Below are 13,484 nucleotides of genomic sequence, written 5' to 3'. Positions count from 1 at the left end.
CCCTCGAGCACCCCCCCCTCTCTCGGACCCGAGCGCGCTCGCCGCCGTGCCTCGCCCGTCCCCGCGGCCACCGAACCCCGTTCGCCTCACCGCCGTGTCCCTCGTCTCCGTCAACGTCGTCTGCTTCGTCTCCATCCACGAACGGGAGTCGGGGAGCTCCACAATGCGCGGATCGAGCCACCCCCTTCCACCTCGGCCGGCGTTGATCTCCTCCAACTCCGGCCACCCTCTGCTGCTCCTAATCTGTCACCGGCTTTCCTTAGCCACTCGGTGAGCTCCTCCCCCTCTCCCTTCTCTCACGTAGGCCGCCCCCTTCTCTAGCTTGCTCGCCGCAACCGCCATAGCCCACCGTCGCCCTGCTCCATCACCGTCGTGGCCACCGCTGCCGTGGCCCCCGTCCGAGCCCTCCATCGTGCTCCTGGTGTTCCCAGGAGCCCGACCAGCCCTTCCTCTCGCCCTCTCGTGCCCCCTATCCCATTCCCGACGTGACTCCGAACGCCTCCGCCGCCCGTGCTCGCCGCCGATGGTTATTCCGGCCGTCCCCGGGCGAGCCACCACCACCACCCGACACGGCGTCGTGTGCGCGTTCGAACGGTGCTAACCGCACGCGAAACGGCCGCCCCGAGCACGTTTCCGACCAGGCCCGAGCGGCTCCGCCGCGTTCTAACGTCGCCGGCGGCGAGACGCCGGCCGCCGCCGACGTGGCTGGGCAGGCCCGACCCCTGGCTCACTGCCAGTGGGCCTTAGGGGCCACGTTGACTGGGTTGACCCAGTCAACACGCTGACATGGCGGTACAGTGACACTGACGAACCGGCCCCACCGCTTAAATAATAACTAAAATGTTTTTTTTATAATTAAAAGTAATTAGTTTAGCTAATTAGCCACTAACATGTGGGGCCCATCAGCTAATTAACCTTAGTTTAAGTTAAAATAAGCTCTGTTAAGTAACAGAGGCTGATAGGTGGGTCCCCCGTGTCAGTTTTGACCAGTCAACCGGACTGTTGGCTGCTGACGTCACTCCTACGTCATGCTGACATCATATTCCTTTTCTGTTAATATAAATAATTCCAGAATATGTTTAAAACTTAGAAAATTCATATAAAATAATCTATAACTCCGATGAAAATGTTTTCTATATGAAAGTTGCTCAGAAAAATCCAACGAATCCGAATACGCGGTCCGTTCATCTGTCACATGCCCCTAGCATGCTGAACTTGGAACTTTCCCCCTCCGGTCATCTGTCTGACACAGGTCCGGAACCGGGAACACCTTCCCGGTTGTTTTCCCCCTTCACCTATAACGTCTAGGACCGCGTTAGAGCACGCTTAGCGCTACGTATCGTCATGTCATGCTTAGTGTTACCTCTGTTTGCTTTATATTTACTGTTTCTTCCCCCTCTTCTCTCCGGTAGACCCCGAGGCCGCTGATGCCCCGGTGATCGACTACGTCGTCGACAACGACCCCTCCTTGCCAGAGCAACCAGGCAAGCCCCCCCTTTGATCATCCCGATATCGCCCATTCCTTTCTCTCATGCTTGCATTAGATTTTGCTACTGTTATTGTATGCTCCTATTCTGATGCATAGCCTGCTTTTGTACCTGTTATTGCACCTTACCTGCTTATCCTAAACTGCTTAGTATAGGCTGGTTAGTGATCCATCAGTGACCCCCACCTTGTCCTTGTTGCCCCTGCTTCATCATTGAAGACCCGATCAACGGGATTGAAGACCAGGCCCCGGCACCGCACATCACTTTCCCCTTAGTTGCTCGACACTGCTGGGTTACTATCAAGTGCCGAGGGTGAGACCTCTACAGCACTTCTGATGTTAACCTGTAGTGTAGCTATTCGGTCGTGGTCATCGAGGGTGATTTCCTCCTTAACCACTTCCGATACGGCTCTGTCGTGAAACCCCTCAAGTGTGAACCTCGAGGGTGATTCCTCTACGTTCACCTTGAGGATTACATTGAGTGGAACCCACCGGGGGTGATTCCTTGGGTTTTCCTCTTGATGTTTGGACACACGGATACTTGGACTTTACAACTGTTACTTGGAAAGTGATGTGGAGACGGGTTGACCTGGAAGGTGCCCGTGAGATAATTACGAGGCGGGGCCGGGCATTCTTAGCCCTTGCCGCAAGTCCTCGAGACGGGGCAACGGGGTCACCTCTTTCGTGAGTCTCTGCTTGTTACCGCGCGTTCCTAATCCACTACGATTTGGATATTTGATCCGAGGGGCCTCTGGCCTGATAGCACTAACCATCACGTGGGCATAGTATGGGCGTTCTGCGTCGTATACATCAGCCAAAGCTTAATAGACGTCAGCGACGGAGCGGCGCGCGCCGGGTTGGACTGGTAAGCTCCTGCCTTTTTAGGGAGGTAGCTAGGTCTGCTCACCGGCCGCGTACGCAACGTGCAGGAGTTTCCGGGGAGATGGCCCATGACCCCTGGGGGCATAGGTTTAGTCCGGCGTGCTGACCTCTCTGTTAAGTCTAGGTCGGGTTGCGGCGTATTGTTTGGCCGAGGCCGGGCATGACCCTGGAAAGTGTGTCCGGCCGGAGTTAAGCGAGCGTGGTGGGTAAGTTGGTGCACCCCTGCAGGGAAGAAAACATCTATCGATAGCCTGTCCTACGGTAACGGACACTTGGAGTTGTATCCCGATCGATACAACTAGAACTGGATACTTGTGATGAGAACTGGTTGGTGATGAGGATTTGATTGTGATGATAACTGGATAGTATGGCTCTGGGATTGCTTTCTCGCAGGGAGTCGAGAAAGGATCTCTGGCCGAGGTTGATAACACTACTACCACTTTACTTTATGCTACTCTACACCCTCCTGTTTGCTGCAAGATGGTGGTTCCCAGAAGATGCTAGTCTTCGATAGGACTAGACCTTCTCTCTATTCTGGCTTTTCTGCAGCCCAGTCCACATATACAACCTTCCTTTGATAATGTTGCATATGTAGTGTAGACCCTTGCTTGCGAGTACTTTGGATGAGTACTCACGGTTGCTTTGCTTCCCCTTTTCCCCCTTCTTCTTCTTTCTGGTTGTTGCAACCAGATGGTGAAGTCCAGGAGCCAGATGCCACCTTTGACGACGGCTGCTACCCCGAGGGTGCCTACTACTACGTGACAGACGCCGACGACCAGGAGTAGTTAGGAGGCTCCCAGGCAGGAGGCCTTGCCTTTTCGATCGATGTTGCTTTTGTGCTAGCCTTCTTAAGGCAAACTTGTTTAACTCATGTCTGTACTCAGATATTGTTGCTTCCGCTGACTCGTTTGTATTCAAGCTGATGTATTCGAGCCCTCGAGGCCCCTGGCTTGTAATATAAAGCTTGTATTATTTTAATTTGTGTCTAGAGTTGTGTTGTGATATCTCCCCGTGAGTCCTTGATCTTGATCGTACACATTTGCGTGTATGATTAGTGTATGATTGAATCGAGGGCGTCACACCTAGTCTGCTTCGGAAAAAATCAGATCCGAACTCAAGGTTCCAAGGTGAGACTTGATTCGAGGTTCGGATCCAAGGACAGGTCCATGGTTAAGGCCACGACATCCGCGGAGTTCTCCAGCTGATTTGGTGCCAAGCAACAGAGGGCGAGATTGCCACGAGAATCAGCAGTACACTCCAAACTCCCAAATGTGATGATCTGATCCAGGGCGAAGCTTTTAACACAGTCGAGGTGTCCGGCCGAATCAACGTGAAGGACGATGCTGCCGAACACGAACAGTTGGCCGGGGACGAAGATGTTGCCGCAGCCGATGTCTCTATTGATCTAAAGAAGCGCCATTAATCCTTTTCAACCACACAGTGGGGCCTATATGGGCCACCAATGTTGGTGCTAAAATCGGCAGATCTCGTGTAGGGGGTTCCAAGCTGTTAGTCTAGGAACAATGATAACTGGGTACAAAGGGAGACGATGTTTACCCAAGTTTGGGCCCTCTCAAAAAGGTAAAACCCTATGTCCTGCTTTGATTATATTAATGTGATCGAGTGTATAGTACACGATGATCTACCTCGAGATCATACAATTGTGTTCTAAACCCTAAGGCTGGTAATCGTGCCTCTAAAGACTAAGGTGGTGTTTGTTTCTCTAGTCCTAGGACTTTCTTTAGTCCCTGGGACTTTTTGAAAAAGACTCTAAAGGAGGTGCTTCTAAGGACTTTTAGCAAAAAGTCCCAAAAAGTCCCACCCTGTTTGGTTTGCTAGGGACTTTTTCTAGTCCCTACACCAAAAAGTCCCTGGAAACAAACACCCCCTAAACCCCTCGGCTTATATATGCATCGGGGGTACCTAGGTTACACATATGGTCGGTTGTCAATGCACCGGCTATAGAGAAATCCTTGAAGTACATGCCAAGTCTTCAGAGGTTTCCATCTCAATTATGCCGAGGTCCACAACTTCGGTAGTCCTTCCTTCTAGTGATCGGCGGGCCATAAACCCGGCCCATGGACTGCAGGCCGTACAGGTTAGTACTCCTTATTCCAGGACACCATCAATCCTTGTGAGAAATTCACCCGTGTCTGGTCAGACGTTGATAGATACTGTCACACCCAGAGGGCCGTACGAATATCTCTCCATCGTCGAAGGAGCAAATCCCACTCTTGAGATAGCTTGCCCCTTGTCATACTTTCTAATGAACTTGAAGTTGCTATTATGCTTGTTAGAGTTAACGTTAGAACAACAACAAAGTGCATCATATGGTATGAAGTGACGCGATACTCTCATGGTCTAAGGAACTAAGCATACATTGACTCTCCCTGTTATAGTCTATAGACTTGCGACGATGCCATCTCTGAGTATAACAAACACTGGGTTAATTCAACATTCATTCTTCTAACATCATACTCTTAAAGTTGTCGGCATCCTTGTTACATTTAACTTATGCCTATGATAAAAAAACATAACCATCATGCAACACTTGAGCTAGTCCTAGAGGCAAGACTAGGAATCAAATTTTACCGCTTATTCTACATGTGCTTATGGGCTTTTCTCTGAATCACATATTCAAGAACCATAGTAGTTATAGCACAGAATATATACATATAATTATAAACATATACAATTATTATTGCCTCTAGGGCATATTTCCAACAGTAAGAACCATGTCAGTTATAGCATAGAATATAAGCATCTAATTATAAACATAAAAATAAATAATACAATTATTATTCCCTCTAGGGCATATTTCCAACGGTATCGTCCAGTGGCGACGCAGGTTGGCCGCCAATGAGCAAAGCGTCATTCGGAGAGGCGTTGATGGCGGGCAGGAGTTGCATCGGAGGACGGTGTGCCATGTCCAAGGGTGGCCTAGGGCTCGATGGCGTGTGGACGAGTACATCAAGAGATCGGGGTATGAGGAGACGTCCACACCGGCCATTCTTCTTTTCCCCTTTCTTTTCTTTTCCTAGACACATGGACCCCACACATCAACTATAATGCTTGTCTGCCGTAACCGTTACTTCGTGCCACCTCATCATTTACAACGGGCACCACTGTCAGATTTCCGTCAAAACGCGCTCAATTGAGCATTTAATGCTACCGGCAATTTTTTTACTCAAAAACATTTTTTTTGCAACCCGTTAGCATTTCGGTGGTTTTCAACAAACATGTGCGCAATTGTAGTGGGTGTGTTTTTGCAATTTTCTCCTAAACCTGCCAATAATGAAAGTAAAATTTGTACTTGTCCCTATTCACCTCTAGGTCCAACTCGATCATTTCATCGGCGGTGGGGTGGTGGGGTTTCAGGGACGCTCGGATGGGCGATTTCTGGGCGGTATAGAGGATGGGGGGAGGGGGGAGGCGGAGTTTCATTTCTTCTCCCCCATCACACAGTCATAATGTTGGGGTCATCGTGAGGGGTTGAGGGATGAGCCTCAAATGTGTGGTTGGGGACGATGGTGGAGGGTGAGGGGGTGGGGTGGAACACGGTCGCCGATGAGGTGGATAAGCAGCAGTGCGTGAGTGAAGTGTGACAACGGACCGGTGAATGAGTACGGATGCGCATTTGGAAAATAACGGGAGGGAAGGGCAAGAGCAAGGGTTTGTACATTGATAAAGGTCACACCTAAAAAGGAAAACAAGTACCTGGGATCACATGAATCCAGATCAATTATTACTGACTTCAAAACTGTAAAACGATATCGATAACCCTTTCTCAGACTTAATCTCAAACAAGGAAATTGGATCATATGATGTTATTTCATAGTCTGCACCAATATCAAGGCATGCAAAGCATTGCTGTCAATTTCATTTCATTGTCGCATGGAGGTACAGTGACTGGGACTCAAGATGGCAACAGGGCCCCGAAACCCGCGTCCCCGTGGGTTTTTACCTTATTAGGGGACGGGGATGGGCATCTTTTCATCCCCGCGGGGCTGTTGTTGGGCACATTATACAACCCGACACGTTTCATGTGTTTACACCCGTTTCGGTAGTCCCTGAACCTGAAACCCATCAATACCCGCGAAATTACATCTTTTGCTGCAATATTTATCATATTATCATAAAGTTTATCATTATCTTGCTGCAGTGTTTCATAAAATGTTTATTACTACCTATTTGATTCTCATAGATGTTGACAATGAACAAGGACAAAGCTTTTGGAGTTGTCTTCAAGACATTCAAGAGGGAATGTAGGTGAGGTGCAAGTACTTGCAAATTTCATATACCAAACTGCATATTTTTTATGTTTAACTTTAGCTTGAGCGAATTTTGATCTTTCCTAGGACTTGGCACTTTGATTTGGCATTGGAAGATTTGCACATCTTGTTGAACTACGTATGGCTGAAATCTGATCATCTTTGTTGCTGAAATCCCATCAACTTTGTTGCTTAAATGTGGGTATCATGCTGCTGAAATACACTCTATATAGCTGTTGAACCATCTACTATAGTTTTTTGTTGAAATTTGCTCAAGTTATGCTGCTGAAATGTGCTTGTTTTGCTGCTGAAATGATATTTTTTGTCACCACTATGTTTGTTTAAACATTTTGATTTTCTCATGGGTTCCCTGTGGGTTCACGAAACCCGATGGGTTTAGGGGATGGGCAGAAGACTAGCCCCGCGCACGGAGATGAGGACAGGGACGGGTTTACGATTTTCTCGTCGGGATGGGTTTGGGAAGGCATAACCCGACGGGTTTCGTCCCCGTTGCCATCTTGAACTGGGACCCAACTAAGAAACAAATGCGGAAGAACAAAAAACAACAGCAAGCATCATGCGTGAATAACATTACAAAGGATGTGGCTGGGTTCCACTAATTTAAACTAGAACCAAGCACCATCCACAATTTCAGACTAGTGTGCTGGTTATGTAATACAATCATCATCATATTAGTTCTGTCTCGCTATTAGATGAGATAAAGGACCATATATAGACACTTGATCTCAGAACCAAAAGGGACAGAGATAGATTTCAGATCAAAGGCGATGAATCTAATGTTCCCATAATCATATCCCTGTGAAAACAAATCCTTCCTGCAAGGTGTGGGTTACAAACACAGACATAAATTCCTTTTTGTTTTAATCTCGGAACGGAACCCTACTCAGGCTATACAGTTAACATACTGGAGAATTTACCTTTTTGTCCAAACCCAACCGATCTGCAATCTCCATCTTCTTCTCAGCGTACTGCGCCATGTTCTTTGTTTTATGCTGAAGAAGTAATCCAGTTATAAAAAGTACCGCGATATATCAATATTCATAGAGGATTCATTGAGAGACTACCTTCCCGAAAGCTAACTTGCTAAACACAGCCCGAGCTTCATCCTCTTTAGCCTAAAATAGCACACAAAGGTCATACCAATGTTAACAATCTATTACAGTTACATGTGTATCATCATCTCAATCATACAGTATCCTACTTACCTTCAGATCAATGCCACCCTCCTTGACAATGGAATAAATCTAGAAAAGTAACAGATGGAATGAGACATTGGCAATATGTAGCATATTTTTTACAACATAAATTCGGACTGGAGGCTATACAAATTTGCAAAACAGCCTTAGATTAAGAGATCAACTTACCATTTGCTTTATTGTTACAAAGACAGTACCCGCATTCAGTTCAGCATGTAGTACCCTTTTGTGTATAGCAAATTTGTCCATTGCATATACTTCCTTCACAGCATCTAAGTATTTTCTCTGAAATATTTTTGAAACCATGCGAACTATGATAATCACAAAGCATGTCAATAGAGCATTATTACACAAATGTTTGATTAGGATACTAACATCTTCCTTGGCGACAAGCCTCCATATCTCAAAATAGAGAAGATCTATGTCCTTCAGGGACGCATCTTCTGTCAGCTCTATAATGTACTCCTGAATCAAATGGATCAGATCTTGAGTAACACCAGCAATGAACACCTCAATTAGGAAAAGATAAGATATCTTACATTATAAGCAAAAGCAGCTAAACGAAGTCATATGGGGGAAGTGGGTTGCAATCCTCAATGCTTGCCTCCATGCTATAGTATCCATGTTTCTCCACTAAAGTGCAAAGGAGTTTATCATCATGTGTATGTGTATATGACTAATATACCTATATTTCGTGATTTCCTGTGGGGCATACTTACCTTCTCGGTACTGCGATCCAGATGTACATAATCTGCAACCCACTGTTGCAAGAAAGAAGTCTAGCACTTTAAAAATGATCCAGACACCGGTAATATTTTAAATTCGAACAGCTTGATCACATTATGCGTACCTTCAATTTCTTTGATATTTCTCCATAGTACTTGACGTAAACGGAATCAAGTTCATATGTATGATAACGTGAGCGGTAATCATCGTGATAGCGATACTGGCGTTCACAACTATCGGGCAGCTGCAAAAAAAGGACGAGAATTAGATGGCACATCTGAAGTACTTGTTGGCTAGTGTTAAGTGAGATGACAAAAGTTATGTCCGTGAAAGTAAACCTACTAAAGATCCCCAAAAAATACCTTCAGTAAAATCTAGCATGCTAGAAATGGTGTCATACAAAATCAATGTTCTCATAACCGCAGAAGAGAATATGGTGATGCAAGTCAAACAATCATCTTTTAAGAAAAGATGTTCAGAAACAGTTTTAACTCGTACCGTGAAACAAGTGACTCAAATCTCCATAAAAGCATTGCAGCTGTGGTTGGAATTAATGAAGTAAAATGAACTACCTCATTGATTTAACGGTTTTCACATTGTGTTGAAATGGTTTCTGAACAGCAATGATTAAGATAATCAAACTAGTCAAAGCAGATGGCTCGAGTGTAGATAAACTTACGAAATTACTAAGGACAATGCGTTGGTAGTCATTCAATCTAGGATTCTGGCTATCGTCGCAATGGAAGAACCACTCAAAACTATCATCATCCTCCAAATGCCGAAAGTAGGACTCCTTAATAAGTTCATCCTCAGTGTACTCTTCTGGTTCCTTTAGTTCATGTGCAGCCACTGGCTTCACAATCTACACACAGATGATACAAAAGATAAAATCATGCATGCATACCAAACCGGGACTGAATTACCTGCTTTCGCACGTGTACAAACTTTATAACATACATTAACTAAAATGAGTGCTGATCGATTGATACAGCATGAAGGTACCTTGTAATAAACGATGCGAAGGCGTGCAAGGCGCTCTTCTATCTCGTCGTAGTCCTCAAATGCCATATAAGAGTTCGGGTCAATAGGCGGAGGAATATTGGGACGCAAAACTTTAGCATATCTGGCCTGGTCTTCCTTGCTGAGAATGACGCCCGGACCGGTAGGCTCATCGCTTCCTTCTTGGACCAAGAGGGTGTCCTCCATGTCTGTCGCATGAGAAATCGGGTCTTGATGTTGCTGGGCAGTGGCAGGAGTATCTGAAGATGATGGGGATAGGTACTTGAGCCGCCTCTGCTCCCCTGTCCACGCCTTAATGAACTGGACGGGCCTATCTTGTGCTATCTCGGTGCACGTGGCCGGAGGCGACGGTAGGCAGCAGAGGACGTGGTCGGGGGCGGGAGCGGGGACTTGCAGTGGCGTGGCAGCGGGAATGGGAGGCGGCGGCGGGAGGTGGGAGGAAGCGGCGACGGCGGCGACCTGAAAGATCGATCTGGGCAGCGGCGAGACCAGAGGCCCGTCATCGCCCAGTGAAACGTACTGGACAGGCTTCCCTTGTAGCATCTCGCGCGACCGGAGGCCAGCCTCGTCCTCCTCTTGATCGCCTTGTTGCGCTGAGCGTCTCTTTCCCTTTTATTTTGAGCGGGGAAAAGTTGCAATTTATTCAATCACCACGGCCTCCGATGCCACCACGTCACGGATTCACTCGGGCGGAACCCGGAACTGAATCTTACACAATTTTCATTTTTTGTCATCAGTCCTATTCGTGAACCTTTCCGAGCCAAAACATGCGATGCGCTATTGTAGATCTCCTCACCCATTCCACTCTAAACTCTTGAAAAGACAGAGTGAGGGCCTTTATCTCATTGATCAAGTGACCATTTGTTGAGAAATCTTTCGCCTTGTCCGTTAACTTGCTCGCCACCACCTGAGAGTAATTCTCCAGATGGAATCTTGGCACATTAACTTCCAAAAAAAAACTTCCAATGCATGGCCCTGCACGTCTCTACTGCCAAAAAAACTCGTACCTCGCCTGCACGAGGTGTGGATCTTTCATGATGAACCTTGTCATAGCCATCGCATTGCTCTCACGGAAGTCGCGATGCCCCAGGACGATGGGGTCTTCCCTCTTCTCCTTGAGGGGCACAATATGCACTTCGTGACTGATGAACTCCCCCACCTCTCGGGATTCGACGCCGGAAAGTCCAGCTCGTACTTGGTTCGACTGAACATCCAACACATGACATCCTGTGTGCGCACGACGAGCTCTAACGTGTTGAAGGCCCCGAGCAAGAATCAAATTGATGCTTTCCATTAAGTCGTTGATGATTGTGGCCTGCTTGATTAGGGACACTCTGGTATACCTTGGACTTTTGAGAAAAGGGGGACAGAAGGAACCTATACGATGGTGAGGCTAGATAGGGCGTTGGTCAACGTTGTACGGTCTGCATGTTTCCCGGCAACACGGTTGGTCCACTTGGCAGCAGTGGCTTCTTCGGATCATATCCCTGTCATGCTAGACCTGCATGGCGATAGCGACATCAGACAGAGACAACAACAGTTTCGCTATGAGACTATGTGGGAGACACATCAAAATTTGCAGGCAAAAGTGAGTGGGGACCACTACTAGGGAAAACTTTATACATGGAAGCTTATCAGTAGCGCGGGCTAAAATGAGGCGCTACTATTAGCAGTAGCACATGTATACAAAGAACGCTACTGCTATGTGCATAGCAGTAGCGCGACAAGAACAAAACGTGCTACCATTATACATGCCACACTGTTGCCAACAGGCTAGGTATAGTAGTAGCACCCCTGTGGGAACCACGCTACTGCTAACTAGATAGTATTAGCGTTGGGCCGTGGCCCGTGCTGCTGCTAAACCGTCCTTATCCCTCCGTCCCGCCCGTTTCCTCACTCTCCCTGTCTCACTGTCACCGCCACGACCGTCCTCCTCCTACCATCGCCGCCGTCACCGCATTGCTGCCGGCGTCCCCGCCATCCCCCGGCCTCAGTAAGCCTCCTTCTTCTCCTCTTCCTCCTCCCTCCTCTCTCGTCTAGCTGCCCCTCCTCCCTCCTCCGCCCTACTCCTCCCTTCTCTAGCCACCTCTCCTCCTCCCCTCATCCCTCCCCCTACTCCTCCCTCTTCTAGCCGCCCCTCCTCCATCAACAGCCCCTCCACCCTCCACAACCCCTCCTTGCCCCCTCCTCCATCCATAGCCCATCCTCCCTCCCCTCCTCCATCCACACAGTTAGGGTTTAGTTGATAGCTTATCGTGTTTAGATTTAGTTGATATGTAACACTTTGATTTAGTATGCTTCTAGGGTTTTGTTGATAGCTTATAGTGTTTAGAGTGAATTAGTAAAAATTCAAACATAGTTAATAGATTTAGTTGATATGTAACACTTTGACCGTAGAATGTAGGTTTTTTGAATAGTATAGATAGGTAGAATTTTTTGTACAAGGTAGATATAAATGTTTAGTAATACAAAATTTTAGTAAAAAAATTAGTAATATAAATTTTAGGTATAGAACTTTTTGAATTATAGAAATGTATTGGAATGCTATATGACAAATTTTTAGGTATCAAATTTAGGAATTTCAGAAATTAAACTCTAAGTTATATTCTGAAATTAGGGCATTTTCTATGGTTCAAGAAGTAGACAGTAAGTCCTATTCACTATGTCCTAAAATGAGGATAATAATGTTTATTTATTTTGCATAAATCAAGGAGCCCTGCATCATCCCCGCCGTCGTCCCCATCACCGACCCCCTCCGACCTCGAGGTGGGACCAGCCAAATCCCCATGTTGATGATGATGTAGATGTTTTGATAGATGTAGTAGAGTAGTAGATGAGTAGCTGTGACAAGTGGCCTATGTTTGCAGGGAACACCTCAGAGTGGCCTATGTTTTGCCGGAGTGTTGATTAATTTCCATTCTGGTAAATTTCAGGCATTCGATATATTTCCTTTTTAGCAAAGGTCATGCCGGATTTTTCCGCGAATTTTGGCATGACTTGTGCTAGAATATATAGGAAATGTCGAGTGGCCCGGATTTTCTAGAAAGATAATTAAACGACATTTCGGGTTGACTTTAAGTATGTCGGTAATCCGCCATATATGATAGAAGAAGAATGCCGACTGTTGTCATGGGGTCGTTCTTCCTTTTGGTAATGCACGGGAAGGAAGAGAAGAACGACCATCACCGATGGTCGCAAAAGTCAGAGAGGAATCAACGAGGGAGAGTCTCCATAAGAATCCCAACTGTTGTCGTGGGCGTCGGTGTCAAAACCGGCGTATCTCGGGTAGGGGGTCTCGAACTGTGCGTCTTAGGCTAATGGTAACAGGAGGCAAGGGACACGATGTTTTACCCAGGTTCAGGCCCTCTCGATGGAGGTAATACCCTACTTCCTGCTTGATTGATCTTGATGATATGAGTATTACAAGAGTTGATCTACCATGAGATCGTAAAGGCTAAACCCTAGAAGCTAGCCTATGATTATGATTGTTGTTGTCCTACGGACTAAACCCTCAGTTTATATAGACATCGAAGGGGGCTAGGGTTACACAGAGTCGATTACAGAGAAGGAAATCTACATATCCAAATCGCCAAGCTTGCCTTCCATGCAAAGGAGAGTCCCATCCGGACACAGGACGAAGTCTTCAATCTTGTATCTTCATAGTCCAACAGTCCGGCCAAAGTATATAGTTCGGTTGTCCGAGGACCCCTTAATCCAGGACTCCCTCAGTAGCCCCTGAACCAGGCTTCAATGACGACGAGTCCGGCGCGCAGATTGTCTTCGGCATTGCAAGGCGGGTTCCTTTTCCGAATACTCCATAGAAGATTTTGAACACGGGAATCTTGTCCGGCTCTGCAAAACAAAATCTACATACCACCACAG

At 46.8% G+C, this 13,484-nt stretch overlaps 1 pseudogene; it reads right to left on the bottom strand.

Moving 5' to 3' along the window:
• Nucleotides 1-3,482: 3,482 nt before the first annotated feature.
• Nucleotides 3,483-9,788, bottom strand: LOC123067381 (uncharacterized; annotated as a pseudogene).
• Between the last annotated feature and the right edge of the window lie 3,696 nt (nt 9,789-13,484).

Source organism: Triticum aestivum, chromosome 3B (assembly GCF_018294505.1).
Source record: "Triticum aestivum cultivar Chinese Spring chromosome 3B, IWGSC CS RefSeq v2.1, whole genome shotgun sequence".
Classification (NCBI taxonomy): domain Eukaryota; kingdom Viridiplantae; phylum Streptophyta; class Magnoliopsida; order Poales; family Poaceae; genus Triticum; species Triticum aestivum.
The sequence above is the reverse complement of the archived record's forward strand: the minus strand, read 5'-3'. Positions and strand labels throughout refer to the sequence as shown.